General features: G+C 39.7%; 1 protein-coding gene across 3 annotated transcripts in view; it reads left to right on the top strand.

The window, feature by feature from the left end:
- LOC131031023 (uncharacterized) overlaps nt 1-15,082 on the top strand; it is a 235,747-nt gene that overhangs the window by 14,001 nt on the left and 206,664 nt on the right. The gene's annotated exons all lie outside the window — the stretch shown is intronic.

Raw genomic sequence — 15,082 nt, 5'->3', positions numbered from 1 at the left:
ATTATGAAAACTGAAATAAATATTATTACTGAGTAACGAAGTTACCTGTTGGATGCTTCTCCTTGTCCTTCTCTCCTTGTCACCCCCTCTCTTGTTTCCTTGGGGTGCGGTTTTATACCTCTTTGAAACCACGCGATTCCCTTTGAAACGTGGTGTGTATTCCGGAGGTGGCTTGGCAATGGACGCATCCTTTCATTACTAGTTAAGATAAAATGTATTTTAAGTGGTAAAAATAATTTATGTATTGAATATATATATATATTTATGTACATGTATTGTTTAATGTTTCTAATCATTGCCTGCTGTCTACATGGGAATATGACACAAGGAGTGCAAACTTGCCAGCAGAGTTCAAATCTTTTTAAGGAAAGAAAATAGAAATGTGGACATGTGGGCTTGGAAAGTATGTTGGCAAGGGGTATCAACATGCTTGAAATGTCAGGAATTCTTAAAAAGATAGAGGGGGGCAGAAAAGCAGAATTGGGAACGAAGATTGCTAGAATTGCAAACCTTTTTCTTGCACAACATGCAAACATGTGTGTGGGGTCCAAAAATTTGCAAATAAAGAGGAGAGGTAGGAATGTAGAAAGTGGAGGAAAGAAAGAATTTTGCAGAAAAATGCAAACATGCTTGAGAACTTTGAAACCCTGCCAGAGCTTGAATATATATATATATATATATATAGGAACCAAAAAGGGCAAGATACCTAGAAATTTGCAATCTCACAATGGCCCACAATTGCAGATGCATGAAAGGAGATCCATCATTAATTGCAAGCTTGTAATTGTGAGCATGAAGATCAACATTTTGAAAGTATAGGGCCCACCAAGTTGATGTGGAAGTATTGGCCAATGACACAATGTTCATTCTTGACAAATGGGGATGCCTTCAAATGGAGTGTAGTTTGTTGGATGCAAACCAATGAGGAATATCAAAGGTGCAAATGCTCCTTGTAAGTACCACGTCTTCCCTTTTCTGTGTCAATGGTACAATAGAATGAAGTCAGAGTGATAACCTTTTAAAGATATGTAGAGGCACAATGTGGTTAAGTTGACATCATATTCTTTTCACCAATAGGCATGTGGGCAGAAAAGAGAGGACACACCTTGATTTCCAACTTGTACAGTGTTAGTCAATGGGGCAATAGAAAAATAGTTAGATAGACAACTCTATGGAGTTGTGAAGACTTGACTTGTGTCCATGCTTGCATAATTTGACTTTGCCTTTAATAAATTGATGACCAATAAGCTCCACCACTTTATGAATTGGAAATGTTGGCCAATGATGCAATGTTCTTAAGTTGTTAGACTAACAATTCTTTAAAGATGTGCCAATTGTTGATCCAAATAGTGATCAAACAGTTTTCAATTGCCTTGTGCTGTAAGAACATGAACTTCATGAAATGCATCAAAAAGATTGCACCAAAAGATACAAGGGGCTTGAAAAACAAACTTGGCCATCCACAAACTCAAAAATCACACAAATTTGTAGAGATCTATCATCAAAGTTTAAGTTGTGATGACAAAATAATGGTGCTTGGCAACACCTCACTTGAGGAGATAACAATGTGATTTTGAGGAAAACATGTATGATTGCCGAAAATTCACATTTCTATGGTTGAGTGGTTGGTAAGGGATGCTTACCATGAGAAACCAAGTTTTTAGTCTTGCTAACATGTATTTCACCTTAATCTTGTTGGAAGACTTTTTATGCTATATATGTACTCACTAGAACAAGCCCTAGTTACTTTGTGATCATTACTTTTTTAATTGAAAGCTTCTAATTTTTAATAATGTTAAATACTAGAGAACTTGAAAAGAACAGTGTAGTTCAAGTCTCAAGGATGGCAAAATAAAGAGCACAAATCTTATAATTAAAATAGCTAATTATAGGGCCTTATGGCCACTAACACAGTGAGTATCTGTCTAACTACCTGATTGTATGAATGTCATGCCCCCACCATAAATAGCAGTCACCTGCTGATGCCAATGATCATTTAACTTTGGGAAAATAAAACTCTGCTATTGGGCGACAATCCTTAATACTAATTTCGTTTAAGCTTGGGAATCATGAAAACGTACAATACATAGGACAACCGACCAAGGTAGGGAACAATATATAGGTAGTTGACCAAGGTAGGGCACAATATATAGGTAGTTGACCAAGGTAGGGCACAATAGTTGACCATGAAGGGGCACAATGTAATGTCCCCATTTTTAGGTTTTCTAGTAGTGCAGTTGTCCTTGACTTTCTGGGTTTGTGTTAGCTTGTTCATAGGGGTAATTTGATGTTACCAGTGCAATCAAATGGTTTAGAGGAGTCATATGACGCTTTTAGATGTTATTTCTGACTTATGGTTTGGGCTCCAAGATTCTTGGAGGGTGTGTCTATTTTTAGTAAGTCACCAATTAGGTCCATTTATCATCTTTCATCGTTGGGATCGCTACTATGAAGTCAGATTCAATTCCGATGCATTTTGACCATTGTTGTTAATTGGGTGTATGATTGAGCTACGTTTAATTATTTTCACTAAGGTTGCCTTTTTAATTAAATTTATTTATTGAGCACCTTAGTGTTATAGCTCATTGGAAAGAGAATGTAAAGTTTTAAATGATGGGATGCTTAAAAGTAACTTTAAGTGCAGAAATGTTTTGAAAGTAAATTAAATCACTTTGTGAAGTTGAAAGGTTTAATAAATTAATAAAGTGATTTTAAAAGGGAGTTTTTGGAAAGTTCCCTAAAAGGCTTATAAAAAGGGGAATTGAGAGTTCATTTAGTATGTTGAGTTTAATATTTCTAATGTTTTTCTCTAAGAAAACCTTGCGTGGTTTCTTGAGTTGGATTTGGTTCAGTTTAGACTTTGTGAGGACAAAAAACGTTGCAAGGAACATATTCTATGTTGGTGAAAGATCCAATCTGGAGGATTGTTTGGTGATTTCACACAGAGATCACAGTTGGGCTTCATTGTGAAAGATTTCAGTCGTATTTACAGTCTTAAAGGAGCAGATTGAAAGAATCATTTTTAGGTTTATTTCCTTTATTTGCTGGCTGTATAGCCTAGGGAGTGGTGTGAGCATAGAGGAAGGTGGTGCTTGGGGTTTGAAGAGGTTTCCATTGTTGATGGAGGCATTTAGGGTTCGCACTACCATTTCTATCCATTTCATGACCTTTGGAGAAGTTATTGAAGATTGGCATCCAAACTGCAATTGCCAATTACCTAACTTCAATACCAGTTCAGTATATTTCATTGTTGCATTTCCTGAGTATGTTTGAAATACATTTATAATGCTATTTTATGAATTTGGTTGTTCATACTTTTAAGAAATATTGTATTATCAAATCAAAATTTAAATCTAGAATATTTCAGCCTTGTGGGTTTCTATTTTGTCAATTTCTTGAGTAATTTAATTGTTGCAAGCATACATATTTTTTGTACATTTTATATCATTGAAAACAATTGCAAAACTCAAACCAAAAACAAAAAATGAAAACAACTCGAGGCAAAACAGGGCAGCATATTACAATGGTATCAGAGTAGTGTATCCTACCATCCTGAAGGGTCCAGTGAGAAATATGAAAACTTCTTACGAGCAATTACTAGAAGGGTTGATTGAATTGAAGCAAAGATATCAAAATTATAGTGAGAGTTGGCAAAATTATGGCGAGAATTTGGAGCAATTGCATAAGCAAGTGTGTGAGCATCTTGAGTGGTTAAGGTCTCTCTTCCCAGATAAAGAAAAATCAGAAGCAAATGAAAAAGAATCTGTTAGTGTAAGAAATAATGAGAAACAAGAAAATGAAAAGAGGTTCATAGCAGATCATCCATATGGAGATAGTGCCTTGATACATGAGGACATATGGCAAAGTTTCGAGAAGACTTTTTGGACGTGCATGCAGTTACTGTTGATAAGTTGGTGCTTGAAGAGAAAGACAAACCAAGAGCTTTGGGTTTAAGTTTAGGTATTTCCAGTGATGATGGTCTAGATGGTTATAGATTGGATGTCCATAATAAGCCTATGGAGAGGAATGATTCTTGTACTAGTGAGTTGGGAAGTGACTCATTCACTGAGTCTACCACTCATGAGGAGCTTGGTGAGTACATTCTTTTTGAACTGAGCGATCAACTTTTTGATACTTGGGATCTGGGTATGTTAGCACCTAAGTATAACGAGGATACTACATAGGATGAATTTCCTTTTGATGATGATCTTGAAACAAAATCTATTTTATCTTTGCATGGAGCTGACTTTGAGTAGAGGCTTGGTGACTTTGATGGTTTGGATCCACAGTTTATTGCTGAAATTGATAATGGTTATGCATAGAAGATTTGGCACAGCTATGGAGTTACTGTTAATCGGTATGGTATATGGTCTGATTTTGGTAATTATCATAGCAGTAGTTCACTTTCTTTGCATAATCAATTTGTAGTATCTGTTGATAACCCATTGTTTGAGATGGGAGTTGAGAAGACACGACAATCCACTTTTTGAGTTGGATGATGGAACATCACTTGGTTTTAGCACCACACTTGGTGAAAATAGCAAGGTGTGGGATCCAGGAGAAGATTCAAGACTTGCATTGGAGTATGGTTTTCAGCCCGTTGTTGATCTATGTTCACTCTATGGGGTGATTGGCTACCTCCTGGGAGACCACCAGATACAAAATATGCAAAAGAGGAGGCAGACGAAGAATACATTTGGAGTGATATGACACTAGGAGGCTTCATCTTTCCTTACTACATGAGGAGTTGGAAGGTAACTTGGGTATGCAAATTAATGATTTCAGTTGAGATTTATTTCCTTGTTGGTATTTGTTTTGAGTTGCTTCATTCTTGCATGAAGATTGGTCTTGAATCTTGGAGTTGTTTAATGAGTCGGACGACTCTTACTTATTTGGGTTGATGAGTAGTATTGTATGCCTTTCATATTTAGTTGGAGAGGTGGTTCCTTCATGGGATGTATTGATTCTTGAAGACTTATACATTTCAGATTTTGAAAGGTTTCCAAACATGGTGATTGAGCTTGCTGGAATTTTTAGAACAGCAACAAGGAAAGGAGGTTTCAAGCTTGACATTTATGTAGTTTTGGAGAAAGAAGGACCTAAACATGATATCTACAAATTTGACAATCCATCCCTTGGATTGATTGATGTTTTATCAAATACTAATCTTTCTTGGGGGTTAGTTTTGAAGACAAAAAATTGCTCCTTGCACCATAGTTGTTGAGGCCTTCATGGATGGCCTACATGACGTTACCAAAGTAGTCACAAATTTCTTTGATGTGCATGTTGATTTGGATGGCACTTGGAGTTTTAGTGTGCACCTTTCTAGGTATGCAAGAGATTCTTCTTGGTTGGGTGCCCATGCTGGGGATTCTCAACAAGAATTGACAAAGATTATTGTGAGTCATAGGGATGACCTTTGGAGTGAAAGGATCAAAATTTCAAACTTAAAGGTGCTGTTCTTTTTCTTACTAGGCACTATGTGATTCCATTGCTTCATCTACAGGCGGATTGAAGAAAGATTCTAAGGATTGGAGCATTGATCAAATGGATACTCATGGGAGTGTTCCTTGGCAAATAATGGGCCAAATTTTCAGTTGTGAACTTGCTGATTTGTTGCAGGTCAGTCACTTCATTTCATGGGTTGCTCTCATGTAGGGGAGTTGGCACACTATTCTTTGTCAAGGTAGTGAATATTTTCAGTAAGTGATTGCTCAGAGGTGTTTTCCAAGCACTTTTGAGTTGATTTGGTACAACACAATGTTTATCATGCATGCTTATACTTAGAAAATTCATTGGTAAAGTTGTCCTTTGTGTAGAGCACTAAAATCAGATTGTACTTCGCTGGTTTCAGTTTTGAACAGCAGTGCTTTTTGTTTACTCCAGAGTCCAGACCTTTCAAGCTCAGAGAGTTCATCTTATGAAGGTTTGTGTTGTAAACTTTGGTAGTTTACTCTTGGTGATGGCTCAGGATAGTGAACATTTGCATGCTTTGGTTCATCTTTCAGAAACCCATGGAGTTGGAACATTGAGAGGTTTCACATGTCTTGATGGTTGTATCATAATAGTATGGTGGAGGCATGTTAGATCCATGTGGTGTTATGTTGGTGAGTTTGTTCGATTCTTGCAAAAAGATTGCTTTCCATTTAGCAAGAAGATTGGAGGAGTTTGTAATTGTAGTTATGACTTTTCTTGACACCTTGAGGAGATATAACAAGGATTGGAGTTGTGGGCAGTAGCCCAGTGTTAGTAATGCTGTCCATTTTCCGATCAGCCTATACATGACTTCAGTTCTTGGCCCGTAGATGAGTTTGATGGCTTCTTTAGACCAACAGTTGAGTACTTTATGGTTGTGGCTGGTTGGTAGAGGTGATTTGATCATAGGAGATGCCTCTCTAGTTACTTTCCATCTTCATATCCCATATATTTTAAGTGGGATTTTAGATTGATTACTGCTGTCTTTATATTTTCACATTGGTTATGGTGACATCTTTTTATGAGCCTTGGGAAGATTTAGGGCAGTTAGCTGTGAGTGTTTTTCCAAACAGTTCATTTATTTATTGCTTCCACTTTGGTGAGTGAAAGTCTTTGCAAATACTTCATGGAGATGGTATGCATATCTTTAGATGATGCCTTATTGATTCCAGTGGGTTGGGTGTGTTGCTGTGTTTAGAACCATTCTTTTGATAGAGTTTAAGTTTTCGATGCTATGATTATAGTTGCCGATAGCAAAGACATTCCCTGGTTGGTATATTTCAGAGTTGTGACTGTGATTGGTTTACTTCATTTTTGGGATGTCATGAGGGGATATGATGAGTTTTATTCTTTATGGTTGAGCAGATTTTCTTTTCCGATGCCCAGGATCAAGTTTGGTAGTTGGATTGCTGTGTTGGATTTCATTGAGATGCCTTGGCAGGATATATTTCTTGATTTAGACTTCAACCCTTTTAGGTATTTCAGTTTGGGTTTCCATGATGGTTACATTTTTGAGTTCTAGGAGAGGAGAGTGCAGTTTGGGCAGGATGTTCTGATAGTTATGATTAGAGTGGCGCAACGTTAGCATGGTGGTTCCTTTCCCAAGTTGTCTTGGAACCTTGGGATTACTTTGGTTTGTAGTGTAGTGGTTATTAAGGATGAGAGAGCTAGTGTTAACTTTATGGAGTTTACTCCTATGGTGCATCAATTTGGCTCTCTCGAAGAGCAATTCTTTGAGAAGTTGATTGAGTCTATGCAATATTTAATTGCTCTACTTACAAGAGATTTTCAAGAGGTCTCGTGTTGGTACCTTGCAAGACAGTGCCTTGTGCAGATGGTGCTACAGATATTCTAGGTTGACTTGGAACCTGGGGATCATTCTTGGTTTCAGTTTGGATTAGTTTGAAATTCGTAGGATTGTGTTGGCATTGCTTGAGGACAAGCAATCTTTGGGAAGGGCATACTGTAATGTTCCCATTTTCAACCTCTCTAGTAGTGGAATTGTCATTGACTTTCAGGGTTTGTGTCAACTTGTACAGAGGGGTAATTTGATATTACTAGTGAGCTCAAATGGTCTAGAGGAGTCATATGACGCTTTCAGATTTATTTCCAACTTTCGGTTTGGGCTCCAAGATTCTTGGACAAAACATCTATTTTTAGTAAGTCACCCATTCAAGTCCATTTTATTATCTTTCAACATCGAGATCTCTCCTATGTAGTTAGATTTCAATTCTAATGCATTTGACCATTGTCGCTAATTGGGTGCAATATTGAGCCATATTTAATTATTTTCACTAAGGTTGCCTTTTTAGTTAAATTTAGTTATTGAGCACTTCAATGTTGTAGTTCTTTGGAAAGAGAATAAAAAGTTTTAAATGATGGGACGCTTAAAAGTGGCCTTAAGTGCTAGAAATATTTTAAAAGTAAATTAAATCACTTTTTGGAGTTAGAAGGCTTAATAAATTAATAAAGTGATTTTAAAAGGAAGTTTGTGGAAAGTTCCCTAAAACGCTTATAAAAAGGGGAACTAAAAGTTCATTTGGTATGTTGAGTTTATTATTTCTAATATTTCTCTTTGAGAAAACCCTACATGGTTTCTTGAGTTGGATTTGGTTTAGCTTAGGCTTTGTGAGGATGAAAAACCTTGCAAGGAACATCTTCTACATTGGTGAAAGATCTAATCTGGAGGATTTCTTTGCAATTTCACACAAAGATCACAGTTGGGCTTCAGCGTGAAAGATTTGAGTTGTATTTATAGTTTTGAAGGAGCATAGCGAAAGAATAATTTTCAAGTTTATTTCCTTTATTTGCTGGCCGTATAGCCTAGGGAGTGGCGTGAGCATAGAGGAAGGTGGTTCTTGGGGTTTGAAGAGGTTTCCATTGTCGTTTGGAGGCATTTAAGGTATGCACTACCATTTCATGACCTTTGGAGAAGTTATTGAAGATTGGTGTCCAAACTACAAGTGCCACTTAGGTGTTTTCAATACCAGTTCAGTCTATTTTATTGCTGCATTTTTTGGGTATGCTTGAAATACATTTGTAATGCTATTTTATGAACTGGGTTGTTCATACTTTTGAAAAATATTGTATTGTCAAATCAAAAATTAAATCTAGAATATTTCAACCTTGTAGGTTTCTGTTTATTGTCAATTTCTTGAGTTGTTTAATTGCTGCAAGTATTTATATTTTCTGTTGACCATGAAAAGGCACAATACAAAGGCAAAGATGGAAAGAAGTCATCTCTTCAAAGACTAAGGGTTATGACCCTACCAACAATGGGGATATAAAAGGGATGAACTCTCATTTAGTGGGGGATGCAGCAAGGAAAAAGGAACTCAAAAATAAGTTTTAAAGCAGAAATAAATGTTATCACTAGAAAAAAGATTGGAAGATAAATCTATGAATATAATTATATATATATATATATATATGCTGTTTGCCCTCTCGGGTGACGATTACATGCAAAAAGTAAATGCACAGAACATAACGGAAATATATTACATAACCAGTCTCTGTATTAATTCAACCATCCATGTACATCAAGTGCTTATAACAATACATCTGACACGACTAACATGATATCACTTCGAAGAAAAGGTACGCAATATATAATACCCGAAGGGGTGCGACACAACCGTCGCGACTCCAACTACCTACCCGTCGGCTAACTCATTATTACCGACGACAACATAAACATAATATGACAACATAACATAATGATTATTCCTGGCAACATCATCCCCCCCAAGAAAAGAAGTCGACTCCTAACGACTTAATACAAAATAGAGATGAACGACAGGAACTACTGACGCCAGTCAGCCCAGATCTTATACACTTGCTGCATCCTCGACTGAAAACCCTTTTCTGCTACCATTCGATGCTCAAGTGCGGATTTCACCATTATTGCTTCCTTTGACATCACAGTCCTCCTGTGCCTAAACCAAACTTGTCTGCAAAACACGCTTTTCAGTCTCAGCCTCCAACAACTGCTACTCAAATGATACTGTCTCCCTAGCCAATTTGTCCTCAATAGCCACCTGTGCTGCTCTCCTGGCATCCAACTCCTGGGTACGCTGAACTAAGTCTCACACGACTACTGCCTCCAACCTGGTGGTCAGCTCCTCCCTAGCCCTCTATGCATCTACCAAGGCAACCTCACGTCCAGCCGAGACATACTCCGAGTTCCTCAAAGCGTACCATGCATGCCTGGAAGTGGCCACAACCCTCTGGCACAAAGGCTAGGAGACACCTCAAATCCTCCATCACACTCCCCAAAGACTGATAACTGAACTGAATAACTCCCTGCTGTCGTACGACGGCGCGGATCTGCAATGCCTTCCCGCAACTCTGTTTGTTTGCACCCTCCAAATCCGTCTCCCTCTATGTCTTATGGCTGCCCACCAATGCTTAGCTTTAGGCTTCTTTCTCACAGTACGAAACAACCCACACTTACCATGACTTTTCAGATGCCCTTCGCCCAACTCGAAAAAGTATATTCAAAAATAAACTGGGGGTCTGGGGGCAGCGCCCCAGCGGGGTCAAGGGGCAGCGCAACATTTCTGTGATATTTTACGATGCCAAAAACCCTTCTTCTCCACTCTGAATTTCCAGTGTCCTGGCTTCAAACTCCAGCGAAGCATTCTAAATCTAGTCATCATCGTTTTTTTTTATAAAAATTTATTGTCACTGTAATGTCTCTGATGGCACCCCTGCCATACAACCTCCCCGTACGGTCAACAACAGCACTGGCACCTCCAATCGTGCGGCCACCTTCCCGTGCGGTCAACAACAGCACGGGCACCTCTAATCGTGCGGCCACCATCCCGTGCAGTCAACACCCCTCCATCGTACGGCGGACCACTGACGACGAAGTGGCTGCGTGTGTTTGTGTGGCTGCGTGTGGTTGCATGGCTGCGTGGTTGTGTGGCTGCGTGTCTTAGTCTTTGCGTGGGCGGTGTATCCACCGCATGGTGGTCCACCGTTAGTGTTGCCACCGCACGGTGGCCCCAACGCACGGTGGTCCCATCGTCGGTGTTACCATTGACGGTGACCGCCGATGGTCCCATCGTGGCATCTTCGTTTTTTTTACTTATTTTTCTTTTCTTTTTTTTTTCCCAGTCGTACGGTGGTTTTTTTTTTTTTTTTTTTCCGATTTCCTAATTTAGTTGTCTAGAGAGTCTTCGGCTTGGGTCCCCTGTCTTTGGGATCACCCTTCATCCTTCTCGGTTTTCCTCGCCCAAGAGTCTCCCGCATTGGTCTCGTGCCTCTCAAGTCGCCTACCCGGCCTCTCGAGTCCCCTTCCATCCTCTCGGGTCCCCCTCCGGCCTCTCGGGTGTCCTTCCGGCCTCTCAGGTCCCTTGTGCGCTTTGCATGGTAGGGTTTCAATTTGGATCCTTTGGTGGAAAGTCTAGTTTCCATGACCATCCGAAGATCTGGAACTATAAATTCTACAGGAACCACGGTCTCCTTCCCGTACATAAGAAGGAGAAGAATAATAAAGATTTTCAAGGCTGCCGCCTTCCACACAGGGTTCCAATCGTTCTTGATACTCTTCGGATTATCTACATCGTCGGGGTTTGGGGCGTCTCCCTTCCAATATTCTCTGTATTCCGGTAGGTACACCTCTGTTGGTTGCTCTGGTTCCTCTACTTCGAGCCTGTAGCTTTGGAACATTTCGTAATCCTCCATCTGCCAGTGGAAGAGGCCATTCATGGTGTCCCCGTCGTCTTCTGAGCATGCCTCTAGTTCTAACACCCCTTCATCACTAGGCTCCATGCAGCATCCGTTTCTGCCCTCCCCCAACTGGTCTCCCTCAGATTCCGAGTCGGAGGAGGATGCCAACTCCTCACTCACCATCTGCGTACGGAGGTCGATCACATACTTCCTCCCCACTTTTTCCAAGGAAAGAGTATTCCGCTTCCAGTTATGGTTCGCTTTTGCTGTAATGAGCCACCCACACCCGAGAATGGTGTCATACCCTTTCTGCTTCAGGGGAATTACTACAAAATCCAGCACAAATGGCTGCGTGCCAATCATCACCTGTTGGCCCATGAGGGTACTGTTGACGTGTATTTTGTACACTGCCTAACACAGAATAAAATACCCAAGGGTACCTTATCCTCTCTTGAATAAAGCCTCTGATTGCTGAAGATGTCGCGAAAAAGGATCAATCAGGATGATTCCAAGGTTCTTTGATGTAGGGTCTCTACGTGTGGATAAGCACCAATGGTCGTTGTGAATGCTGTTTCATCAAGGGGCCTTACGTTTCCGAATTGCAGAATTTTCTAAAACTAACAAGTTCTCAAAAGATCAAAAGGTAAGGTTTGCAAGAGATAGATTCTAATCTAATCCTAAGAATGACTCAATGTAGGCTAGACTTGGCAGGATTCGACCAACTTCAGTATTGCCAAGGAATTACAACTTTACTGAAACTGATGCGATCTTCTAAGGTGAATAATGATTTTCAAATCATCAAGAATCATAGGCACTACCATGAAGGTACATATCAATGATTTCAATAATGGGTGAAGGTTTAAGCAATCCAAATGTTTCCAGTTGACCATGCAAGGCGTCCTTACAATCAGTAAGAAGCTAGTGGTTTGGAACGTGAATTTCACCAAAGATCAAGCCCAACACTTAGTCCTTCAAACTTAAACACTACTTTGACTGAGAATGATTCAAGAAAGTAAACAACCATGAAGATAGCCACAAGAATTGCAATAAAACACCATAACTTCAATATTTTATTGATCTCAAAGCCATCATAAACAACAATTGCTTGAAATTCCTTCTTCAATGCTCAATCTTGCTACAAAATAACTTTCTTCTCTCTAATATCTAATATCTCCTCTAATCTCTTATTCTCTAATTTCTCTCATGACAAAATGAAAATGAGTGAGGGTATAAATAGCATCCTCAATTACAATGAACGGCCCAGATCAAAAGAAGATCAATGGCTGAGATTATGACACCTAAACCCTAATTAGGGTTTATTACAAATAGTCCCCTTTTTATTGAACAATATTAAATACATAGCCAAATATTTAATTTGGCATGAAAATCTAGGAAACATAGACCAATGACAATTAAGGTGCCACATCATCTATAACAACCTTTCTTCTAGAACTTTATTTCCTTTCCAATGCTCTTTCTTAGCATATGCAATGAATCTGGACACGATTCCTTCAATCTCAGCAATTGGAATCTTGGGAAGATTCCTCATTCGTTCTTCCAAGTGGATGACCTGATCGAAGGCCTTGAGAAGAGCCGCATCCCATCCAGGTTCAAGTTCTTTGATTTTCTCAATCAGGAGCATGGTAGCAAACATTTGATCTCGTTGCTCATCTGTGATAACATTCTCATCTTTGCAAAAGATGACCTTGACTCTTTCCTCTAACTCTTGAAGATCCACATCTGTCTCAACTTCGATCCTCCTGCCAAGAATAGTACATAACACTTCAAACACTTTGTCCTGGATCGAATGGATGATCTCCTCAACTTGATTGCATTTGGTACTGATGTCTTCGAAAAGAACTTCCTTCATCTGGAGTAAGGTTGACCACTGGAGTAAATTATGAGATCCTCCATCCATTATCTTTTCTTGTGCTAAGATCTTCCTTGATGTTTGTCTGATTACTTGTAGAACAGGAATGATAACGTCTTTAGTATGAGCAAAGGCACCTACTGTTATCAAAAGGTTGTGGATGATCTCAAGGACCTGGATAGCTCGGTGGATGGTTTGCATCATCCTTGTTGCAAACTCAATGGCAACTGTATGGGATTTGTCAATCCAAGAGCTCATAAGCTGGACCAAGCTCTTGACTCTCTCTGCCTCATCAACTGATTCGAGGGGAAGGGCTTGCACATTAGATACTGCTGGATCCTGACGTCCCAGAGGCTGATTGAGATGACTAAAGTAGCCTCTCCAAGCACCGATCTCTCTTTCAAGCTTTCTATTCTTTTCCATTTCTTCCTTAAGCTTGTCTTCAAGTGCCTCAAATGAATCAGTTGCCTCATCCAGTGCCTGCTCAGCGGTGAGTGGACCAAGCTCAAATGTTTCTACATCATACTCTTCTGCAAGGATTTCACCTTCATACTTGTCCACTACTGGTGTAGCTATCTGCAATTTCCTGGATCCTGTCTCATCTCTGACCATCTTGGACATCTTAGTGGCCTTCTTCTTTTCTATCACTTCCTGAGAATTTCCAACAAGGCTTTCTAAATCAATCACATTATCTTCATCTTCGATCACAATTACCCTTGTGAGTCTCTCCTTCAACCAATCTGGAATAGCAGATCTCGTCTCCCTAACTTGTATCTCTTTAGGCAATGTTTCTTCTTCTCGGAGAGGAGACGTCACTTCGTCATCATTCTTGTCTTCATGTAGCTCATTGACTTGGAGGGATCGACTTGATGAATGTCGAGGTGCCTGTCCTTCTTCATATTTATCGTTCTGTACCATTGATTCCATAGATTCCTCCATTTCAAGTGTCCTCTTCTCTTGTCGAGAAGATGTGCCGGATGAACGATCTCGATTGGCCTCTTGCTTCTTCTTGGAGGATTCTTTTTTCTCAGGTCTTTCTTTCCTCTTTGAGCCTCTAGGATGAGGATTACCTTCACTTGCGCTTCGAAGGTTGCCTTCACTTGTGTTCCTGGGATGAGGATTGCCCTCACTTACACTTGCTCCTCCTTCCCCTGGCTTTTCCTCTAAAGTAAAAGTCATAGATATATTCTGTTCTCTCAACTTTTGATGTTGCACATCAACCCATTTGCGAGTACAAGACAAAACTGGAGCCATCAAAGCATCTAGATCCAAAACCTTAGGCTCGTTCCAATCTATCCTCATTGCTTTGTTTTCTTGGTCATAAGATGATTGAAGATGTCTGCCACTGTCCTGAGCTTGATCGGCCACTCTGTAGATTTTGCATTTCCTGATGAAATCTAAAGGCAACCTGGAATGCATCTTTCTTTTAGCTTCAAAATCATCTGAGAGATTCATCCAAAAGTCCTCCACCTGAGATTCATGCTTGTATTTTCTACCAACTGTCTCTTCTATATACCCATAAGGATCAAAATTCTCTCTCAAGGCAAAGAATGAAAATGAATATAAGGCCAACTCCTTCTCTGCGTCATCCATGGCTAGAGCATTAGGACATACCTCAACTGCGTTTCCTAGTATGATAGGCACAGGAATTCCATTTCCATGCCGGTGTCTAAATGCCTTCGCATAAGCTGCTAACTGCCTAGTCACTTCAAGTAACACTATTCTGTCTGTCGGATATCTCGGCAACATGTAGGGAGGTGAAGGACACCCATGAACTCTAATATATGTAAACTTCTGGAATTGGATGAACCAAGCACCATACCTCTTTACAAGCTCTTGTGCATCTTGAGATAACCGATTGTGAATCCCGCCTTGTAATGTCTTGGTGATGTTCATCGTGAAGGTATCATTGACTAGCTTGTAGTCACCTCTAGGTGGATGATGCAAATGGACATAGGAATCACAAACTCTGACTTCCCCGGGTCCTCTTCCGATCACTCCTCTGTGAGGTAATCTTGCATATTCAAAACTCCTGATCAAGGCATATATAATGTATGAGCTCAT

This window comes from Cryptomeria japonica, chromosome 3, assembly GCF_030272615.1.
Source record: "Cryptomeria japonica chromosome 3, Sugi_1.0, whole genome shotgun sequence".
NCBI classification, from domain to species: domain Eukaryota; kingdom Viridiplantae; phylum Streptophyta; class Pinopsida; order Cupressales; family Cupressaceae; genus Cryptomeria; species Cryptomeria japonica.
The sequence above is the reverse complement of the archived record's forward strand: the minus strand, read 5'-3'. Positions and strand labels throughout refer to the sequence as shown.